A 24,700-nucleotide genomic window follows, 5' to 3' on the forward strand; every position below is an offset into this window, starting at 1 on the left:
GAACTTGGAAATATTAATTAAAGAGCAATTACCAAAGATAATTTGTCTCCAAGAGACTCACTGTAAATATAACTCAATGCCAACTATACCTAAACAATACAATCATAATTTTAGTTATAACACCTCTGCTAAGCAGGGTATAGCCTTACTGATTCACAAGAACTTATCAACATTAATTCAAGTATTTCTGCCGTCGCAGCTGAAATAAATTTTAAAGTAAAATTCACTGTAATTTCTATTTACGTTCCCCCACAACATAATCTTCTTACTTCTGAGCTTTTCAACATCATAAAACCCAGTGATAATAGTTGGCGATCTGAATGCGTGGAGCCCACTTTGGGGCTCACCAAATCAAAACACCAAAGGAGTAATCATTGAAGACTTTTTTTAGGATCCAATCTCTCTATCCTTAATGATGGTTCGCCCACGCATTTCAGCACGCACAACTCGTTAACTCATATTGATTTATCACTATGCTCTTCCCAACTCGTCCCAATATGCAACTGGTACGTTATTAATGATTTGCATAATAGTGACCACTTCCCCACAATAACATCGGTTACAATTGATCGGTATACTCTACACCGCACAATTCCACTTTTCAATACCAAAAAGGCTAAATGGTCACTGTTTCAAGACAGGATTCTAGACTTGTCACATTCATTTCCCCCTGCCGATAACATTAATGCCGAAGCCGCTCGTATTAAGAAGATAATACGCTCAGCAGCAAACAATTCTATTCCCTGTACAACGTACAAACAATTTAGTAGGACTGTACCTTGGTGGTCCTCAGAGTTAAAAGCGTTACGAGATACTAAACAAAATGTTTGGAGAGCTCACAGACAGTCCATCAGTTGTGACAATCTAATAGCACATAAAAAAGCAAACTCTGCATTTAATAAAGCTAAGAAAGAAGCTAAACAGCAAAGTTTCGCGAATTTCACCAGGAAAACTAATCCTACTACTCCCACACCAGTAATCTGGCAAAACGTGCGTAAATTAGTAGGCACATACAAACCTTCCAATATACATACAATTGAAACGGCATCTAGCATAGTTACGGACCCCAAAGGAATCGCCGAAACCTTTGCTGGCTTCTGGTCTTCGAACTTTAATGACGCAAACTTCTCCTCTACTTTTCGTTTAGCTAAAAGCACTTCCCTCGGCCAATCCGTAAATATTTGCTCTAACTACAAATCTAGCATAATCGACTCCCCATTTCTTTTAAATGAATTAGACAACTGTTTAAAGTCATTCGCTGGCACAACCCCTGGCCACGACAAAATTTCGTATCCCATGCTTGTTAAAAATGGTCTCAAAGAGGCTAATGTGGTATTTAACATCCTCAAAGGCACTTTCACTTAACCAATTAGACTTTCGTCCAGGGACAAGCACGATGGATGCACTCTATTATATCGATCATCTCATTTCAAAAAGCCTATCATCCAAAAGTCACCTTTCTATTCTCTCAGTAGATTTCGAAAAGGCTTTCGATAGAGTAGGTGTTCACGTTGTTCTAAACAAGCTACTTGAACTCCAAATAGGCCCAAAAATGTACAATTATATTAAATCTTTTCTGACATCGCGATCAATACGCAGCAGGGTAAACAGCACACACTCATCAATTCATCCACTTTTTAATGGGATACTTCAGGCATCTCCGCTTTCAACGACGTTGTTTTTGATCGCATTCGACGAGTTTAGCAAAACACTATGCGCCCAAAAGGGAATCAACCATTGCTTCTTTGCGGACGATTTATACCTCACGTGCAACAAAAAGGACACTAAAGACACCCACACTAATTTTGCAAACGCGATATCATCAATAAGCTCTTGGTGTCAATATTCTGGAGCAAAGCTATCACTCAAAAAATGCAAGCATCTTCATGTTTGTCGGAAACATCTTTGTGACCCCATTACAATTAGGATTAATAACTTCACTGTAGAAAATGATAAATACCTAAAAATTCTAGGTATAACTTTTGATTGTAAGCATAATTTTAAGGAACACTGTATTAATTTAAGATCTAGCCTAATTGCCAGACTCAACCTCATAAAATACCTTTCCTCCAACAAAAGTCACATACATACCAACTCCCTCCTCAATATCACGCAGCTCACATTGCTTTCCAAAATTGACTAGGGATTGGCAATTTATGGCCAATGCTCCAAAACCAATCTCCCTTGTATTAAGGGACCACATCATGCAGCCATAAGATGCAGCCTCAGAGCATTTAGAACCACGCGAACTGAAAATCTACTGGCCGAAAGCGACTTTCTCACTATTGAAGACCGAATTCAATATATACGATGCCGTCAAATCCGAATCATTTACTCGTCAAAATACTCGGTCATGTACAGAGAGATCAAGTTACTAAAACAGCGAAAACGCAAGATGAAATTTTCATCCGCTCTTTCATGCATGCTTAATATAGCATCGGCAAGTGAAATCCAACCGGCTCCACCTCCAACTTGTAATCAGCCTCCATGGCATTTGCAAAATAAGTCCTTCCTCGACGGTCTTACAGTTCATAGGAAGCAAAACACCAACGTAGTTACCTATAAGCAATTGTTCTACGAAATTACTGACCGATTCTTGAAGGAAAACTGAATACTTCTTTTCACAGATGGTTCAAAATCAACAGACGGAACCGGTTTTGCAGTCGTCAACGCTAACGGAATCTTATTAGCAAAAGGAATCTTGCCAATGGTTGCACAGTTTTGGACGCAGAAGTGCAGGGCATACTGTCTGCTCTTCTTCTAGTTAGAACTTCTAAAAACAAATTTATTATATGCACAGACAGCCTCTCGGCGTTTGAAGCCACTAAATCCGCACGGAACTCTGCGGAACCTATTGCCGCCATACAGGAACTCATCATTCAACTAGAGAAAATAGTCAAACTGATGTGGGTTCCTGGCCACGCTGGAATCAATGGAAATGAGCATGCAGATAAAGCTGCCAAATCAGCTATAAAGCTCCAGTTTTCACTTTCATGCCATTCTCAACCAAAGCAGTGGCGAAAAGTATTTCTAATACAGCGTACCAACGATGTGCTATCAAATGGGCAAAGTATTCCCACACGTATAAGACCTATAATCCAAACAGATCGAGGATCAGGCTCCCCACGACGACTACAACACACATGAACAAATGTTTCATCCGCTTCAGATTAGAGCACACTAGTCTAACTCACGCTCATCTACTGGAAAACGAATCTCAACCAGCCTGTCAATTTTGTCGCAATGCTCCCTTAACCATTTCCCATCTCCTCAAAGACTGTTCCCATCTGACACATTACAGATCTTCCTTTTTTCCGAACCTCAACCCGTTAGACTTGCTAAGTACTCCAAGTGAGAAAAATATTAAACTGTTATTTGAATTTTGTAAAACAATAGATATTGATAACTTAATTTAAACTGTTATACACCTTCAGCCGATAGCCCTGGCAGCTAGTGCTTAATTAATTATAATTCCAATTGTAATCAATTTAAATAAATAAAATAAATAAATAAATAAATAAATAAAACTAAAAAACGACTTGGAGAAACATACCGCATACCAAAATCGGCAAATTAATAGCATCACTGTTCGCCGAAGTTCTAAAAGCAGCGCGGTTCTTTGGAAAATTGTTGTTTTAGTTTTGCACACTTCCTAATTGACTATGAATTCGTTTTCGTTATTTTATTTAGACTTTGTTTACTAAGAACTAATAATTTAATTTTTTAGTTAAACAAAACACAAAAATTAAATATTTATACATAACTTTGTTGCAAAACATTTTTTAAGAAAATATATCAAAATTTTCGATTGCAATTGTTTTGCTCAGTACTGTATCTCTAAAACCATTCCAGGTATATTACCTAAATCCAAATTTTTACAAGACAAATTATTTCGACAGCTCTTGCAACAGTGTGATAATAGGTGAAATCGGATGATAATCACGCCCACTCCCTTATAACGTTTTATTTAAAACTAATAAAAGTGCGACAAGTCAATAACTAAATAAGCCAGAAACATGAAATTTCACACACAAGATAATACAAGAGAGAGAAATATCTCCGGACCTACTTACCAGTTTCAATCAAATTTAATATAATAGGTTGTCAAAAAGTGTTGCGGTATTTTCGCTAGTTGGCGCTGAAAGCGCGTAGTTCTAGTTTTATTCGTCGCATTGGGTCATGATATACCTTTTTGGAAAGCTCATTTCACGCGCTAATACGTGTTTGATTGATTGTCGTTTCTTTTAAGTCGTTCGTGAGTTATAGCGTCGCAAACATGGAGCAAAATAAAGAGAAAATATGGCATATTTTACAGTACTACTACGATAAAGGAAAAAATGCATCTCAAGCCGCCAATAAAATTTGTGCAGTTTATGGACCCGATAAAGTTTCCATTTCCACCGCATAACGATGGTTTCAACGTTTTCGTTCTGGTGTAGAGGTGGTCGAAGATGCACCACGCTCCGGAAAGCCTGTCGTCGAAAATTGCGATAAAATCGCTGAATTGGCCGAAAGAGACCGGCATAGTAGCAGCCGTAGCATCGGTCAAGAGCTGGGCATGAGTCATCAAAAATTCATTTAAATTTCAATTAAAAAAAAAATTCAATAAAAATACCGCAAGACTTTTTTGACAACCCATTATATAGAACTATTTTCACATTACCATGTTACCGCGCGAAATCGGGGGCCTATTTCCCATATAACACAACACAAAAATTCCATACTATTCATTCACTTTCTAGTATACATATCAAGAACCAATCAATATATTCGCATGTCCAAATGAAACTTTAATTATTTAAGCCCCCAAATTTCAAAAACGTGTACCCCACACCACATGGCTGACTTCTTGCAGAAAATATTGGTCAATGTGAGAGATATATAATTGAAATGAGAAGAAAATCCTCTTCTGATAATAGTACATCCATATGTCAAAAATAGATTGGATCGGATAAGTATTTTCTTTAGCCCCATATACCCAATAGAAAGCTTTTTAAACTTCTGGCCGACTTTATACCCCATACAAAGGCCAAAATGTGAGTTATCTTAATTTAATTTAGTGAACGTATTCTTCTCCTAACGTCTCTCTGTCTAAATTGGATAAAATCGGGTTCAAACTTGCCTTATAGCATTGATAGACGGCAGTGTTAAACCGGATTAATTGCATTTTTCGGGATTAATTCAGTAGTTACCACAGCTAACTCCGTTGCTGACTCCAAACATAACTCTCAAAATTTTAGGGAGTTTGTGAGATTTTCGTTGGCAACATTGTTAATAATTGACAGCTGTATTCTATTGTGAATGAAAAATAAGAACAGTGACAGCCGTTTTACGTTTAAATGTAAACAAAGTTATTTTGAAAAGCGACGATTAAAGATAAAAAGTAAGTAATTTTAGTATTTTGCATTGCCTTCTAAACGAAAATTATTCAGCCCTATCACGCAATCCATCGTAGACTGTTTTTTCAGGAAAGTTACGAAACTGCTATCATGCAATTCGAACAGTTCCGAAAGTAAGTTCGAAATTCGTAGAATTGCATTCACTGAATTCACTTGGAACGGAAAATTTTTAAATTTAGCGGAATTTTTGTACGACAGGTTTGTGCTAACGGAGAAATAAAGTTCCATATGTGGGAGTCGTGACTGCTGCCAGGAAACTGAGCATTCACATAACGTATTTTCATTTTATTGTCACATATCTGCAAAACATTGATTAAGATTTTATTTAGGTTTGAAATCCGAATTTGTCACCAAACTTACAATCATGGCACTGATACTAAAGAATCCTTTGCGGTTTTAATAGAGAAACTTATCTTTAGTTGGGGCAATCCTTTTTCGCTTCCCTTTTTTCAACATCACTTAAATCGAGGTTTATCCACTGAGGGCACAAATGAGACTGAAGCAATCCCAATACTTCTTTTAAGATGCAACAAAATGTTGACTGAGCCATTGGAATATCGAAGTCTTTACCCACTCCATGCTGATAGCCTCCTTCAGCTAAAAACCGTAAAACTGAAGACAATCGATGAAGTAAAGATATAGACGACGATCTTGAAGAACTTGCATTCCTCTCTAGAACATCAAGGACATACGTAAAGGCCGCCTTATTTAAGCGATAGGTTTTAATAAACCTGTTTTAGAAAAATAATTTTAATAAAATTTAACAATGATTTTTTATGGACTTATGAACTGTACATTGTTTCGTCCACATCGAAAGGGTTACTCCTGTCCCTCAGTGATTTTCGGTGAATCTTTATATCACGCCGACTTCTCTCACGTTCTTCCTCAAGCAACATAAATGAAAACGTTAGCGAATACATACTTTTTATTCGTAAAATCAATTTGAACATAAACGTTTCCACTTTTATTAATCCTAATTTTTATTTTTTCTTCTACACAGCTGATTTCGAAATGTCAAAATTCAAAATTAAGTCTGGCAACAAAAGTTTCGAATTCACATGAATTCAATGATAGCAAATTGTTCGTATTCGTAGCGGACATTCGTATTCGTAGGTTTGCTACGATGGATTGCGTGATAGGGCTGATTATCTTTGTTTTAATTTCAGATGGCTGGCAAAAAAAAGCGTTCTGGGTGGACTTTAAAGGATGAGTTGGAGCTGCTGGAAAAATGGGAGGTACGTTCCCACGACCTCCGTCGTGCAAAGCAAAATGCTCATATAAACAATGAGATTTCGCAGGAAATAACACAAAAATACACAGCCGAGGAAATTCACTGCAAGGTGAAAAACATGACAAAGAAATACAGGTGAGTTTTTTCAATAATTACATTTCTTCTTTTAACACATTAATAATCTACTTTCAGAGAGGAGAAAACTTTCTGGTGGTAGTCCCTCGCCCTCAAGCAGCTCACGACTTCCGGTCTTTGACCAAGTATCCTCTGGGTAGCCTAAGAATATCCGTTTGAAGGCGAGCTAAAGTGAGAAGGCGAAACATCCCCTGCATAGGTTTGTGCGCTGGGTTTGGGACCCGCCACGTAAAAAAACACCCCCAATGAAAAGCAACAACAAGCCTCGGATGAGTGACCCCCCTTTTGATGACGACCATGGCAAACGAAATAAGGACTACGAATTGAGGGCATGCACCTGGAATGTACGGTCCCTTAATTGGGAAGGTGCCGCTGCCCAGCTGGTTGATGTCCTCGTGAAAATAAAGGCTGACATCACCGCCGTCCAAGAAATGCGATGGACGGGACAAGGACAGAGACAAGTAGGTCCTTGTGACATTTACTACAGTGGCCATATAAAGGAGCGCAAGTTTGGTGTGGGATTCGTGGTGGGAGAGAGACTCCGTCGCCGAGTACTATCATTCACTGCGGTGAATGAACGTCTAGCCACAATCCGCATCAAAGCGAGGTTCTTCAACATATCGCTGATTTGCGCCCACGCCCCGACGGAAGAGAAGGACGATGTGACCAAAGATGCCTTTTATGAGTGCTTGGAGCGCACTTATGAGAGATGCCCACGCCACGATGTCAAAATCGTGCTTGGCGACTTTAACGCCAGGGTGGGCAAAGAAGGCATCTTTGGCACTACGGTCGGTAAATTCAGCCTCCACGACGAAACATCCCCAAATGGGTTGAGGCTAATCGACTTCGCCGGAGCTCGAAATATGGTTATCTGTAGTACTAGATTCCAGCATAAGAAGATACATCAAGCTACCTGGCTGTCTCCGGATCGAAAAACCACCAACCAGATCGATCATGTTGTGATAGACGGAAGACACGTCTCCAGTGTTTTAGATGTGCGTGCGCTCCGAGGTCCTAACATCGACTCGGACCACTATATTGTTGCAGCCAAAATTCGCACCCGCCTCTGTGCAGCAAAAAACGCACGCCAACAAACACAAGGAAGGTTCGACGTCGAGAAGCTGCAATCACAACAGACAGCCGAACGTTTTTCTACTCGGCTTGCACTCCTGCTCTCTGAGAGCATTCATTAACAACTCGGTATAAGGGAACTGTGGGACGGCATTTCAAACTCCTTACGTACAGCTGCAACCGAAACCATTGGTTTTCGGAAAGTGCAAAAGAACAGCTGGTACGACGAGGAGTGCCGTGTCGCAGCGGAGAGAAAACAGGCTGCCTACCTCGCAACGTTACGATCGACCACAACACGTGCGGGATGGGATAGATACCGAGAGTTGAAGAGGGAAGCGAGACGCATTTTCAGACAGAAGAAGAAAGAAATGCGTGAGTACGAACAGCTCGATAAGCTGGCCGACAGGGGTAATGCTCGAAAATTCTACGAAAAGATGCGGCGACTTACAGAAGGTTTCAAGACCGGAGCATACTCTTGTAGAACCCTCCAAGGTGATCTAGCCACCGATGCCCAGAGCATACTTAAATTATGGAGGGAACACTTCTCCAGCCTGCTGAAAGGCAGTGTACGCACAACACCAGGAGAAGGCGAACCCGATACCCTAATCGATGACGATGGAGCAGGCGTTCCATTGCCCGACCATGAAGAAGTTCGAATAGCAATTGCCCGCCTGAAAAATAACAAAGCGGCAGAGGCCGATGGATTGCCGGCCGAGCTATTCAAATACGGCGGCGAAGAGCTGATAAGGTGCATGCATCAGCTTCTTTGCAAAATATGGTCGGACGAAAGTATGCCCAACGATTGGAATTTAAGTGTGCTATGCCCAATCCATAAAAAAGGAGACCTCACAATCTGCGCCAACTACCGTGGGATTAGCCTCCTCAACATCGCATATAAGGTTCTGTCGAGCGTATTGTGTGAAAGATTAAAGCCCACCGTCAACAAGCTGATTGGACCTTATCAGTGTGGCTTCAGACCTGGTAAATCAACAACCGACCAGATATTCACCATGCGCCAAATCTTGGAAAAGACCCGTGAAAGGAGAATCGACACACACCACCTCTTCGTCGATTTCAAAGCTGCTTTCGACAGCACGAAAAGGAGCTGCCTTTATGCCGCGATGTCTGAATTTGGTATCCCCGCAAAACTGATACGGCTGTGTAAACTGACGTTGAGCGGCACCAAAAACTCCGTCAGGATCGGGAAGAACCTCTCCGAGCCGTTCGATACCAAACGAGGTTTCAGACAAGGCGACTCCCTATCGTGCGACTTTTTCAATCTGCTGCTGGAGAAAATAGTTCGAGCTGCAGAACTTAATCGAGCAGGTACAATCTTTTATAAAAGTGTACAGCTACTGGCGTATGCCGATGATATTGACATCATCGGTCTCAACACCCGCGCCGTTAGTTCTGCTTTCTCCAGGCTGGACAAGGAAGCAAAACGAATGGGTCTGGCAGTGAACGAGGGCAAGACGAAATATCTCCTGTCATCAAACAAACAGTCGTCGCACTCGCGACTTGGCACTCACGTCACTGTTGACAGTCATAACTTTGAAGTTGTAGATAATTTCGTCTATCTTGGAACCAGCGTAAACACCACCAAAAATGTCAGCCTAGAAATCCAACGCAGGATAACTCTTGCCAACAGGTGCTACTTCGGACTGAGTAGGCAATTGAGAAACAAAGTCCTCTCTCGCCAGACAAAAACCAAACTCTGTAAGTTACTCATAATTCCCGTCCTGCTATATGGTGCAGAGGCTTGGACGATGTCAACAGCGGATGAGTCGAAGTTGCGAGTTTTCGAGAGAAAAATTCTGCGAAAGATTTATGGTCCTTTGCGCGTTGGCCACGGCGAATATCGCATTCGATGGAACGATGAGCTGTACGAGATATACGACGACATTGACATAGTTCAGCGAATTAAAAGACAGCGGCTACGCTGGCTAGGTCATGTTGTCCGGATGGATGAAAACACTCCAGCTCTGAAAGTATTCGACGCAGTACCCGCCGGGGAAGCAGAGGAAGAGGAAGACCTCCACTCCATTGGAAGGACCAAGTGGAGAAGGACTTGGCTTCGCTTGGAATATCCAATTGGCGCACCGTAGCGAAGAGAAGAAACGACTGGCGCGCGGTTGTTAACTCGGCTATAATCGCGTAAGCGGTGTCTACGCCAATTAAGAAGAAGAAGAAGGTAGTCCCTCGCCTCGGCATTATAATGCTGTGAATCGCATAGTAGGGTGTACTGCCGTTCATTCGGCTTTGTACATAGAAACATATTCCGAGGTAAAAAATGAATTTATTTTATTTATATCACGTAAAATGCATGTGATTTATAAAGTTAATTTTTTTTGAATTCAACATTAACCCAATTGTTGCCGCCGTCCGACCCAACATTATCACCTCCGTTGCCATCGCCATCATGTCCGCTGCCACCTTCGTTGCCGTCACCATCACCTTCATCTGCAACAAGAAAATGTAATTTTAGCGCCGAGTTGTTAAAGGTTCTAAATAAACAAACTGACGTATTAGAAAGGGTTGCGGATGAAACAAAGCACGTTTCAGAGGAAATAATTCAGACTGTTCGACAGCACAATAATTTGTCCGAAAGATTTTTAACCCTTATGGAGAACATCGCAGAGAAACTTTAAGTTTAAAATAATTTTATCGTTTTTTCTAGACCTAAACCATTATTTAATGAAATGTTTTATTATTTTCTAGTCTTAAAACATAATATAATGTAACAAAAAATGAATTTAAATAAAAAATGATCTTTTTAAAAAATTGATGTTTGTAATTATGTGTACTAAAATTTGTTTTCTGCTACTCTATACATCTATACTCACGAAAACTCAGAGCTATTGCATTTCTAATAGCCGATGCTGTTACATCATTTTCCCCAGCTCTTGTAGTGTGATGTGGTTAAATTTCTGTAATTATTTCTGCAGCATCTTGGATCCACGAAGAAGGAATTTCATCATTTTCAATTTTTAGAAAATTGTGCAAAATACAGCATGCATGTATAACGTTTTTTGGAGCTACCGGCAAACCTCTGCCAATTTTTCTAAATCGAGCTTTTAGTTGACCGAAAGCATTCTCTATAACTCTGCGACATTTGGATAAACGATAGTTAAATCTTTTTTCTAACACTGGTTGATTTGGTGAGTATGGAAAAGGCTTCATCATGTAACGCGGCAATCGAAAGGCTGAATCGCCAATAAGTAATACGGGGACGTTAACATCTCCAATCATTTTGATGCTCTGAGCAAAAATATCAGCGGTTTCATGAAATTTATTTAAGGAACTACCTTCAAAAATGTAAGAATCGTTTTATTTCTTCCAGTTGACCCAACATGTATACGTATATATGTAATTTTGATCTATAAAATAGTGAAAGAATTTATATAAATATTTCCAATAAGTATTATATATCAAATTTACCTATAGTCGCAACTTGCCAGCAGAACAACCGAATACCACCCCTTATAATTGTAATAATCGATCACATCTTCCTTTTTCGACTGAACTTCAATTAGGCAGTCATGTATTGCTCCAAAACATCGCGGAAAACCAAGGTGTGCAAAACCTTGTACATTTCGCTCTACTTCTTCTGTGCTTGGGGGATAGGAATTGATGCAATCTGATAAATTTGTGCACACAGCTTTGCAAAAATCTACAACTATTTCCCCAACTGTGGTGCGTCCTACGCCAAATAAACTTGCTACAGTTCTGTATTCCGCTGAAGAACCTAACGCATACAACGCAATAGCCACTCTTTTCTGAAGTGGAATGCAAAGTTGCATGTTGTTGTTGAACTTTCCGATTTCCTTGACCTTTTCACATATTTTGTGAAAAGCTTCTTTGTTTACACGAAAGTTTTCTTTAAATCGGATGTCATCTATCTTTTTGACATCGTACTCCCAAAAAGTGCCTTTGCGGTCCTTTTATTAATAACATATATAAATGAGGGGTATAAAATATTAATATTCAATATATAATATATTAAACTTACAAATTTCCAGGCGCTTTTTTCCCTTATTTCTGAAGACGCCACTTTGGTACTAGTTTCCAGTATCGCTTTTGTCAACTCATTCATCAATTTAATCTTTTGAAGCAGTTTTAATAGTAAATTATTTATTCTTTTGTTTAATAAATTGTGGTTTTGCACCATCTATGCGGCTAACAATCGCAATGCTTGTCTTCTATCCATTTTTGTTTTATCAAATTGAAAATGTTATTAATATGCTAATCAGCTGTTCGCTAACTCGCATCGCTGCTGTCTGTCACCTATAAATTTAGATCTGATTAAGTGCGCAGCACGGTAGAGGAGGAGTAGAGAAAGTATCAGCTGATGTTATGTAAACAAAGGCACAGCTGAGAGGTGCCACTGTAGAAACGTCAAGTGTACTCCGGGGTTGAGTTTCTATTGGAATCCAAGATGACCGACTTTTAACCAAGATGGCCGACTTTTTACCGGAAAATGGTTGCATTGTGTTATTTTCTTAAAATTTATGGAAAAGTTGTCCCAAAAATATTTGTTATATATAAAACTTTAATATATTTTCAAAAGAAAATTGTTTTATTTTAATATATATTCTCAAAGATGAGAACAATATGAGCAAATACATGAAAAATTGAGTTTTTTATTTATGCCTCTTTTTAACTGTGGTAAGTCAATAAATGTTCACCACAGAAAAATGTTACGAACAAATAAGCAACCATGCCGAATAGTGGGGTCTAGATTATGTTCATTCACAGCCATATTTACATTTTTGCCATCATAACGAAGGTTTTTACAAGACAATTTGTTTTAGTTTATTTCATGGTTAAATCCTTTTCGATGGTTTATTTAGTTATTTGAATCTGGAAGAAGTGTTTACAAATCTCCATTGGGACGATAAACAACAGATCGGCTGGGATTTTAATCCAATGAAAGTACGAAATAACTAAAGATGGCTTCGTTAAAATTGCTGCGTAATGGGTCTGGTGCTGTTCCAATTTTACGATTTAAGAGCTGAAAAAGTGATACGCGATGCTGTGAAGTACTCAAATGTAGTTACCAAATTAGTTGGTCGTGAGTTCGAGACAAAATTTTAAATTCAATGACGTGCTCGTGGATGCTTGCTAGGTAAGCTAAAGTTAAACTTTATTTCAAAAGATTTACAATGTATTTTTTAATTTTTTTTATAGAATCAGCAAAGGAACTGGTGTAGAACGCTAGTCTCAACCAATGAGCTTTGTGCTTGAGGGTGATAGCAACTTTTTGAAGAGCAAATACTACGGTGAGCACAATCGGATGTTGCACAAGCTATTGTCAAATGCGCTAAAGATCCGGATACTGCTGGTCAGTTTTATCAAGGTGTTGGGGTAGGTTTAGAGCAAAATTGAATTTACATAATGCTAAACACTCAACACCCATCTTGCAGATCAAAGCGTTACCAGTTGAGCGAATTAATTGACTGGTTCGATCGTGTTATGCACAAAGATGAAAAATGGTGGGGATACCGTCGTTAAGACATGCGTTGCGATCCTACCTTCTGCCGTTAAAACAACAACCAGCTATTGGTGAGCTACATATGGAACGTATCGATCGCGAAGGTATTACCGATGTCGTTTGGATGTACAATTGGAAGAGCAAGTACCATGGAAATTGCGACCATATCGTGCTGCGCAATATTATGATGCCGAATTGGGAGAGTGGGAGGAAACAGCTCCACTAAAACCGATAGAAGAACTACGTATGTTTGCATAAAACTACTATAATGGCAACAAAGCTAACACCAGGCAAGCAAATAATAAAAACACTCATCAAATGAAAGTTGGTGGCGTTGGCGGGCAAGCAACGATTTAAAAAGAAATATTTGCATCTAAGCGAATTACAATTCGTCTTTACATCTAGTGAATTATGAATATGAAAGTACGAGTATATAACTTATTGCCGTTATTTGTTTTTATTATTGCATTTAGTTTTACTTTGTGAACAGCAAAACTGGCGGACCCTTTTTCTACCGATTTTATAATTATAATCCCAAATAAAAAGTAAATTGTAACTAAATGTTTTATTTCAGTAGATTTTATTTATTGTTTCTTTTTTTTACATATTTTTGTGCCTATGTTGCATTTTGAATAAAATAAAATGAATAAAAAATGCAGAATGTGCCTAATAGCAAGAATATACGAGTGTGCATTCCTATCGTAATATTTAATTGAGCACTTCAAAATATCAAAATTAAATTATGTTAATAATTTAGAGCTCGGACAACCAATGAAGACTTTTTTCAGACAAACACCCGGACAAAGGACTTCAGAAAAATTTTACATGTGTGCAACACATAAAAATTTCACATGCTTGAAAGCAGTTGAGCTCGTCTGTTTATTAAAAATTTTTATTGAAAAATACGTTCTTATCCTAATGAAAAGGCATTTAAGAACGCCTGGCTGAGAATTAGCACAGCAATAAAACGGCTCTATGTGTCCCATTTTTTCAAATAAACAGAGACTGCAGTCGTTATATTCTTTTTCCATAGAAAAAAGAAAACGAGAATCAGATTCTTCTTCGAAATGAGGAATCGGGCTCAAACAACTATGAAGTTTGAAAAACTTTGAATACATATAGCCGCAAAAATAAACAAATGAATTTTGTTTCAAGAAAAAACTTTCGCTTAAATCAATTTCCGCGATTTCAATATTTTGAAGTGGTTCTAAGGGTGGTCTTGGCAAACTTTGAAAGGTTTGCCAAGAAATATCATTAATCAAAACGTCATTGCAGACGCTTTGAAGGGCGCTAGAACTCAAAGCTTCCCATTCTTCCCTAGGCAGAGGTTCGCAATTTCCCTTAGTCACATAGTTAACAGTCCTAAGGCCCCAGGATTTTCGGAAAAGACATGAGAACATGTACGGAGTAGTTCTTACGTTATTTCCAAAGTTTTTATGCTGCTATACGTGCAACCAGGACTTCGTGGCCAACTTTGAATAAATTTGGACAAAGTTCTTGGTGATGGCCAATTAAAATAGGGCTGTAAATATCTGTATGCTAGAGGTGACAAGAAATGAACCCCCAGAGCTATGGTTTTTAATTCCCTATCGTATCTATTACTGTGAAGATTACGGTTATTATTATTCAAACTATTCCTCACACATGCAGCAATATGTGGAGGCAATTTGCTACATAGCTCAACAATTTGCCTATTCTCACTATTTTCAATAGGCAAACTGTTTCCTTTTAGGGCCTCAATTTCTCTTTCCTTCTCTTCTAATTGTTTTTTTAATTCTTGCACCTCATTTTCTAAATTAGTATTTCTTTTTTTTTAAGCTAACTATTTCGCTAATAAATTTTCTTTTCCTAGGTGTCCTTTCACTTAGGTACGCATCTGTTTGCGTTTTGCTATTTATCGCCCTATTACCTAAACTTCCTAAAGGTGAGGAATATGAGTGTTCCTCAAATACATTGTAGTGAAGGGACACCTTCTCATGCACTTCATGTGAACACGAAGAACAGTCTCCTACTTTGTCACCGAAAGTGGAAATAGACTCTATAGGACCTAACGTATTTACATAGTCCTGTTCGTCAGGTTCGCGAAAACTATCTTTAACTAAAATACCACAGTCCGAAACTATCGCCACTGTTGGCATTAACAAATTTTTATCGGGGACTGCCCCTTTCGATAATCTTAATCTATTTTGGTGGTGGATCGAGAAATGCCTATCGCAGCCATACAAATTTTTATTAGTTAAATCGGATACACCAAGAAGGTGCATCCATTTCTTCCGCCTAAAAAGCAAAAATAAATAACAAATATATTAACATACAATAAAAAAAATAATATTGTTAGTGTTTAAGTTTGTAGCTAGTATGTCTTTATGTCCGTTTCTATTAAATGGTTATCCCGCACAAATGAAATAAAAATCTCCGTTTCGCTGAATTTTAGAACTTATAAGTTTATTTAACACGAAAATATTTTATCTTTTACAAATATTGTTTAGTTAGAATTAGTTGTTTTAATTATTTAAGTTATCGACTTAAACCATAGAATAAGATAGCGCGCCAGATCGCTGTTGCCGAAATGCTAACTATAGTGGGCGGGACGGGTGTTGCTCACGGAAAAGTGAGTCGAGTGCGAACGTAAGCACGGATGCGTGTCACGATGTATAAAGTATCGAATAGATGATGTGCGCAGTGTGTCGAACGAAATGTGATCAGCGAATTGTTAATGTCGAATTGTCCACTTTCCCTTCTGCCCATCCTTTTTATTGAGTGGTTTGATTGATGTGGTGAGTTGTATTGGTGTTATATTATAATGTAGTCAACTGTGGTGAACTAAGCTTTCTTATTAGTGTGCGTCCGTTTTTGCGAGTAGAGTGGGTGGATGCTTAACTCATTTAAACATCCTGGGCCCCCTAGGCGAATATTTTGCCTAGTATTGCGTATGTATATGCTGTTGCATGTATTTCGGCGTACTGCTGGTAGAGTTGCCGAGGGCGCAGAATACATGCTGTAAATCGGGAAAATGCCTTTGGTTTTAATAGCCAATTGTATTTTGTGTAATATTGGTGATTGAGGTAATAATTGATTTTGCGTGCTTTGACGACTTATTGTGTTACTATACCAAAAACGTTGTTTGCTTTTATTAATTTATATCGGTTTGGTATACCGGTAGTTTATTATATGCCTTTTCTGTATTATCGGCAATATTTGGACTTTATTTATTATCGCCTTATGAAGGATAGTAACTCCACGCCTGGTCAGATATGGCCAGAATGGGTACTCCTTAGCCCTGGAGTTAGGACTGTGGCATTAGAGGGGTCTTGCGAGAGAATGGCCGGTAATTGCGAACGGCTTCGATTCATAAAGTAGAAAATTCTTCTTAACTAAGTTAATGCTTTGTATAACTGATTCACATAACCCACCCATATAAGGAGCGATAAGAGCGACCTTAGCTTTGTAAGAGTAGGTGCGTCCATGTATCGCATTGGGGGTATGGTGATCCCTTAACTTGCTTTTAAGATTTTATTTGTTTTTGAAAATTTAAGCCTCTGTGGGGCAATATTGTAAGAAAAGTGTCGCTTTTCCCTTCTTTTTTTTTTTGAGATAATTTTGCTATGTTTTAGTGCCTATACACTAATTTGGCGTTGTTTTTTTTTTTTTTAATGAGGATTTATGTATCATTATTGGCGAAAGCCATCCTGCGGGGTCGAAAGGTTACGAACATATATTTGTGCTTTTAAATGAGGTTGTCCGAGGGAATCTGACCTTGCTTTTCCTACCTTTATGTGGGGTATTGGATAATTGTGGCTCGAGTGGTAGTCGTACGACGTACCGGCCATTATTTGATCGAGTAGTTGTGGCTTTAGAGAAGTGCTCACAATACCGATCTTCTAGAGTTTGAAATTTCCTTAATTGTGAATTAAGGTATTTATTTGTATTGTACTCAACTTGAGTTGGTAGGGTTGTAACTAGTTCGGTAACTAGTCCACTTTGTGTTTCGCTGTGCAGCGTTTAACCTTTTTGTGCCTTTGGTGTCTCTTGGCAATTTTTAGTATTTTGGCTTTCGTTATTTGCTTTTGCAATTGAACCCGTGGTTAATTTTGTAAATGCGCTTCTTTGGAGAGAGATCGGATATCTGCTGTAGTGAAGCATCGTATGATGTCTTTTCTGACAATATAAGCAGTTAAATTTGCTTTTGCAATTTTTAAAGTTATGTGTATGGGACAAGCAGTTTGTACAGAGTCTTTTAGATCTGACAAAGTTGTTCCTTTCGTTAATGTTTAATTTTTTAAACTTCTCGCAAGTTTTAAGTTTATGCCCTCTTTTACATAGTTCGCATGACGTTTGCCTTTTCTGTTCGGATATGAACGATTGCGTTTTGTAAAAGCTTTTATTTAAATTTTTGTTGCTTCTAGCTTGGGGTCTATTTAAGCTTTTATTTTGGTCGTGTTCAATGGGCTTAGTTTTGATTATTTTTTCTTCTAACCTTTCCGCAATTTCATATTGGGTGGTGAGAAAATCTTTCATTTGTTGCCACGTTGGGCACTTTTTTCGTGATGAGAGCGATTGCTCCCATAGAAGTAACGACTTTTCTGGTAATGCGGCGGTGCAAATGTTTACCAGAATTGGGTCCCAGCTGTCTGTGGGAATAGTTTGTGTCGATAGAATCGACAAACAATTTGAAACAGTGGATTGTAGTGTTACAAATTCTTCACTTGTTCCTTTCTTGATTTTAGGCAAGTTTAGTAGTGTCGTTACTTGTTTATCGACCAGTATTCTTTCATTTTCGTATCTAGCTTTTAGAGCTTCCCAAGCCAAATTGAAATTATCGTCATTAAGAGCGAACTGTTTTACTAGGACGCCTGCTTGACCTTTTGTCTTGTATCGGAGGTGATACAATTTTTGTGCTTTTGATAGTTCTGGATGGTTGATGTAAACGGCTGTAAACATGTCCCGGAAGAACGGCCATTCTTCATAACCTCCATAGAATGTTTCTGTGTCACATGGCGGCAACTCGAGGTGGATGCCGGAACTTGCCTTTTGACATTCTATTTGTGGCAGCTCTACTCCACTGTGGGGAGTAGGTGTAATTGCTTTAATGAGTTTTAATTGATCGAAGATCATCGCTTTTGTTTCTTCGTACTGGTCTAAGCAGTTTTCGTATATTGCGTAAGCCGAGGATTTGAAATTGTGTGTATCTGAATCGTGAGAATCTAGAATGGCGTCATGAGCCGCTTGGAAGCGAGTCCAAAAATTTGTAAGATTTTGATTTTTGAGTTCTAATAACGATTCAGAGTTTTCATGAATCGGTGAGGAGGCATCTTATTAAACTGTCACTTTGTGAAATGAATTTAACAACCTGCTTTGAGCGTGTAGCTCCTGCAGGTGTATTTTGATGTGTATCATTATGAACATTATTTCTCAAACGAATTAAATTTTTCTCAGATGAAGCTGATTTCAATATGGAAATTGAATTGAAACTTTTTAGGTAAATGTTTTTATTTTCAGTTTAGGTTGCTAACGAACGAATATATTTCGTGTTATTGCAAAATAATAATATTTATGTATTTTATTTTAGTTTTAAGTTTGCAAATACCCGCACTTTTAATTTATAAACACCTTTTACGTCCTTATGTTAGTATTTAGGTACACCCTAATACTTGGACTTGTGCGTGCTTTTGTTTTGTGCAATTGAGAGCTCGTTGTAGAGATCAATGCGCTATTTAGCTATGCACGAATTGTTTGTGTGCTAATGTACTTACATATATGAGCAAACAATATGTTGGAATGCTTGTGTAAGTTTGCTTTTTTTTTTGTTTGGCAATATATTTGCAAGACGAAAAGAGAGCGGGAGAACGGATTCGGTAAAACAGATGTTTTCTGTATGCACTATTATATATTGTACATATGTAAATAATCATATGCTCTAATATTTCTGATTTTTTAAGTAGGTACATATGCAATTTATATGTTAAAGTTTCTGTGTATATTTTTTGTGGTATGTACATATGTACATACTATTCTAAGAATATATGAGGAGAAATATATTTCTATTAGGTATATATGCGAATATGTATATATGTCTTTTTTGCAATTCTTGCTTTGTTTTTTACAATTTTTTTATTGTATGAGCCTTTGCTTACTTAATTTATGCAATCCTGCTTAAACATAAGAGGTATGCCGGAAAATATTGCAAGTAAATTGAATTTTGTTTTTTCTTGGTATGTAATATGTGTATTTGAATACACGAACGTAAGCTAGTACATAGGCATCGAAAAATTGAAAATCTATATATATAAAAATCAATGCCACTTTCTTTGTAATTTCATCACTCATAAACGGCTGAACCGATTTGGCTGATTTTTTTTTTGTTGTATTTGTTATTATTAGGAGAAGGTTCTTATGTAAGAAAAAATTACGAAAGTTGCCGGAAACCCCTAAAAACAGCCCTTTTCTTTTTCCCATACAAACGTTTTATTTTGTATATACATACATACATACATATGTAAGTAAAAATGATTGTTCGTTTGTTAGTAACGCTAACGCTCGAGAACGGCGGAACCAATCTTCATGAAATCAGAAGTTGTTCGCTGTGGATCTGGAAAGGGTTAGATATAAAAAAACCATATACTTTTCATAAGGAAAAGTCGAAAAATTGGAAATTTCCAAAAAGTGACTTTTCATACACTTCTTTTTTGTTTTGTTTTCCAATATTTTGATTTGTAAATTATTTGAATCGTTCAATTTCGGTCGCTTACTTTTTTATTCCGGAAAAATTATTGAAAATTATTCAGTGAAAACTTTATGTGTGTTTCAAACGAAGTGATCAATTACAGATTGAAATTTGTTACGAAGCAACGAAGACATCGCGCTAATATCGGTCGGCGTTCTTTTTGCCATCAACGTATGGCAGCTCAAGACACAAGAACTTCATGAGACTCCCACGATGCGATGACATATGTGTGGAATTATGGATCGCTGTCAATCAGCAAGCGATCATCACGATAATACAGCAAGACTTTTCAAACAACAGCTACGGTGTTTGATGAACTTTATCTTGAAGCAACGTATGTATATACATACAAGTATGGTGCAGTCAGATGCTGGATGTACTCTGTTGAGTTGCAAAAAAGAGGTTTGCCCCAGGCACACATTTTTCTTTGAATGGTGGATGGTGGTTACACTAGATCAAATTGATGAAATCATTTCTGCCGAAATTCCTCATGCAGAGAAAGATCCATTATTCTACGAAGCGATGAAAACCAATATGGTGCATGGACCTTGCAGACATCCCACTTGCAATAAATGCACGAAACACTATCCACGTGCTTTTCTTTCGGAAACGCAAACTGGAAATGATGGATATCCACTCTATCGTCGTAGCTCATCAGACGACAATGGCAGGACATTTACCATTCAACTTAGAGTAGTGAATATCGAAGTTGAGAACATATTGATCGTACTATATTCTCCACTGTTGTCTAATTCACATTCAAAACTCATATCAATGTTTAGTATTGCAGTTTGGTGTAATCTATAAAATACGTTTGTAAGTACGTCACCAAAGGAACCAATATGGCGATTATTGGTCTTAACGATACGGTCGATACGTGAACTGCAATAAAGCGCTTTGTAGGGTATTTACTTTTGCAATTCATGAACGTTTTTTGACTGTTGTGCGTCTCGCAGTTTATTTGAAGAATGGCTAAAGAGTGTTTTTCAACCCAGAGAATACAGTACAGCCAGCGGAAACACTTCCAATAACATTGACATTTTCCATAATACAATTGCTAAGTATTTGGAATAGAAGAAAAGAACTGCAACCAAATACGCCGTGAAATAGATGATAAATTGTTCAGTAATCATTCGTTGAGTATGCATTATACCACGTGCATCCCTAAAGACTGATGTCACAACCTTTCCAGCCGCCTTTTTCGTTTTTCCGCGCCTGAAAACCATCACCACCAACTTCATCATGTGCAGTCCACTAGAATGACTGTCGACTGGACTCCAGCGGGAAATGATAAAGCTATATTTCTTTATTTATTGCGATTAGAGAGTACTTAAACACTTCTCAGAATTAGTTGTTTTTGATGGATTATGAACTTGCGAGCATCTACTTTGCAACTCAACGGTGGATTTCCCTGAGCCCAAATTCAACAGTATTAACAATGCTTTCACGAAATGCTTTATGATCCATTTTTTTTAAACTAACACAAGTTGCTTCAGAAAAATGCTATATCTCATTAACTAATAGTTATAATCCAACTAATAGAAATCATATAGATGGTAGTAGTAGTATTATCTATGTATCAGCCACAGTGAAGCGTGGACGGGTCCTCTAGTTCGTATATATGTATGTATGCATATGTGTATATACATATATTATACTGAACAGTTTTCGGGTTTCCCGGTAAATTAAACCCACAATTTAGCACCGTTTGGTAACCGCTTTAAATTGTTAAATGGAATTTGTCATAGGTTTTATACAGGCACGTAGGCGGGGGGAGGGGGTCTAGAGGGCTGAAGCCCCCGAAATAAGGAAATTTTTTAAATAAATCGCAAATAAAAAAGATTTATCACTGACTGAATCTTTTGAAACTCTTATACACAACTCAGCTCAAACCTATAACAGTCGTACGCAACTCCACTAGACGGTGACTGAAAACTTATCAAAAGTCATACTTAAGCGTTGTACAGATCTCCATCTTGATATGGCGAAGTTGGTTGGACAGGGATATGACGGAGCAGCAAACATGTCAGGGCATTTAAGTGGAGTGCAAACCAGGATAAGACAACTGTATCCAAAAGCACGATATGTTCATTGCGCTAGTCACCGATTGAACCTTACGCTTTCTAATACTATGTCATTACCTTCAATACGGAACTGCCTTGGTATTGTCAATGAAATCGCAAATTTATTTAGAAACCATTCAAATGCAAACACAACTTTCCAGGACGTTATACAGAAGCACGCACCAGAAAGCAAAAAAAGACGACTTGTTCGCCTTTGTGAAACAAGGTTTATAGAAAGGCATGAAAGCATTATAAGCTTTGTGGAGCTTTTCAAATTCATTGTACTAAGTTTGGAAATAATTTCGAGTAAGACATGGTCCATTTCGTCTAAAGCATCAGCCTTCTTAGCAGCGGTAGAGAAAAGCGATTTTTTGCTTAGTCTATTCGTCTGTGAGCAATTGTTCAGCTTAACGCTGCCACTGTCTGTGCAACTCCAAGAAAAATCTATGGATTTTGTATCAGCAATGAACCGAGTCAAAGAATTAATAAGAACTCTGCACCAGATAAGAGAAACAGCGGATGGTTTTTTCAACGATATTTTCCAAACAGCATCACAAATGTCTAAAGATCTTTTTGACATAGATCTTGTAGTGCCTAGAGTGACTTCGCGTCAAACTACTCGTGCTAACCCATCTTGCACAACCCCTTAAAGCCACTTCAGAGTTACAATATTTATTCCATGCGTTGATGCTCTGATTCAAAACATGACAGAACGTTTATTAGTGAATGAGAATATACTCTCGTCATTTCAAATTCTACTCCCAGGTTTTGCTGCAATTGATAATGCCGAAGAATTAAAAAATTTAACTATTTACTTCGAGAAGCAAATATCAATGACAGCATTAAAATCAGAGTATCGATTGTGGTGTGCCAGTTTATCAACAATAGATCCAACCATAGAAGTGTTGAAATTACTGCAACATTGCGATGCAACGTATTTTAAAAATATTCACTACCTGCTTACAATTTTACCAACTCTTCCAGTGACGACCGCTTCCTTCGAAAGAACTTCTTCAATCTTAACAAGAATAAAAACTTTACCACGCAGTGTGATGGGCAATGAGCGGCTGAGTGCACTTGCTGTTATTGCAGTGCACTGGGATATTAAAATAGATCTAGATGAAGTAATTAATGATATGGCAAGCAAGAAGAAAAGAAAAATATTACTTATTTAAGTTACAACTACCAAATAATTTAAGTAATATGTATATGAATTTATATTGTTTTTTTTTTAATAAACAGAAAATTTAAAGTTTATATATGTGGGATTTACCACAATAACACGCTTCCAATGTTAAATGATGACACTACACAGTTCTTTTGGAAATACACTTTATTATTTAACTTTTATCAAAAATCACAATTTGTTATAGTTTTTTGAATTCAGTTTTTACAATTTAATTGCTCTTTGTTTAAAAATTGCAGCTCGCACAGATTCGAAAGTATTATAACTTTTATCAAAATCACAATTTGTTAATCATAGTTTTGAATTCAGTTTTACAATTTAATTGCTCTTTGTTTTAAAAAAATGCAGCTCGCAAAGATATTCGAAAGTGTTATATTAAATTTACTTCACAAAGTAACGATCAGTACTACCGAAGAAACACCTTCAGTCGATGACACCCGTTTAACGACTGACTCTAGCTTTTGTTTTCGCTGTCTTTGCAACCTACTCGTCTTCGTTGGCGGAGTTGCCACCTATCTATATTCCCACATTCGGCCGTCCTGATGTGTTATTCGACCCGAATGACGAACTCCATGGTTTAATAAATTCACATATAGTACTTGTCTTTTTTGGTCCTTCGTCATTTCCTATCTTCTCTACCTCATATCTCCCGTGGTTTAACTTAGCGGTTATAACGTATGGTCCCAGATATTTAGGTTTTAATTTTGTGTTTGTTCCGAATTGTGTTTTCTTTATCGCAACAAGTTCTCCTACCTTATACTCCTTCTCTGCTTTTCGATTTTTGTTAAAATTTTTACGATTTTCTCTTTGGATTTTATTTATATTTTCTTGAGCTTTTTCTCTAATTATGTCTCTTTCTAAGTTCAGTTCCTCTAAAGTTAATTCGTCAAGTATTTCTTTTAAGTCCGGTAAATTTCCTACACGCATGTCTAAGCCAGTAAGAACTTTGAAAGGTGATGCTTTCGTACTTCTCGGTGCTGTACTATTTATGATCTGTTGAACTTTGTCGACGTGGCTGTACCAGTGAGCTGGTTCACTATGGCATAACTTCGCAAGCATAGGTATAACTATTTTGTGGACTCTTTCCACCTGACCGTTTCCTCGCGGAACCCCTGTTGTAATCTGTAAGTGTTGTACGTTTTCTTGTTCGCAATATTTTTTAAATGCGTTTGAAGTGAATGCACTTCCCCTGTCCGTTATTACGCGTTTCGGATTTCCGAAAACTGTCGCCTGCTTACTCAATCTGTCAATCACCTCCTCTGCCCCTGTAGATTTTGTTGGGTATAGCCAAACAAATTTAGTAAATGCATCTATGACAACTAGTATGTGATTGTATTTTTTACGAGTTTCTGCTAATGGACCTACGTGGTCGATATGATAGGTGCCTAAAGGTTCACATG

General features: G+C 37.8%; 1 protein-coding gene and 2 pseudogenes across 1 annotated transcript in view; 1 reads left to right on the forward strand and 2 right to left on the reverse strand.

The window, feature by feature from the left end:
• LOC125779407 (uncharacterized) overlaps positions 1-24,700 on the reverse strand; it is a 194,543-nt gene that overhangs the window by 28,904 nt on the left and 140,939 nt on the right. The gene's annotated exons all lie outside the window — the stretch shown is intronic.
• On the reverse strand, positions 10,175-11,198 carry LOC125779770 (uncharacterized; annotated as a pseudogene).
• On the forward strand, positions 11,403-13,645 carry LOC125779434 (uncharacterized; annotated as a pseudogene).

The sequence above is a fragment of the Bactrocera dorsalis genome, chromosome 6 (genome assembly GCF_023373825.1).
Source record: "Bactrocera dorsalis isolate Fly_Bdor chromosome 6, ASM2337382v1, whole genome shotgun sequence".
Taxonomy (NCBI): domain Eukaryota; kingdom Metazoa; phylum Arthropoda; class Insecta; order Diptera; family Tephritidae; genus Bactrocera; species Bactrocera dorsalis.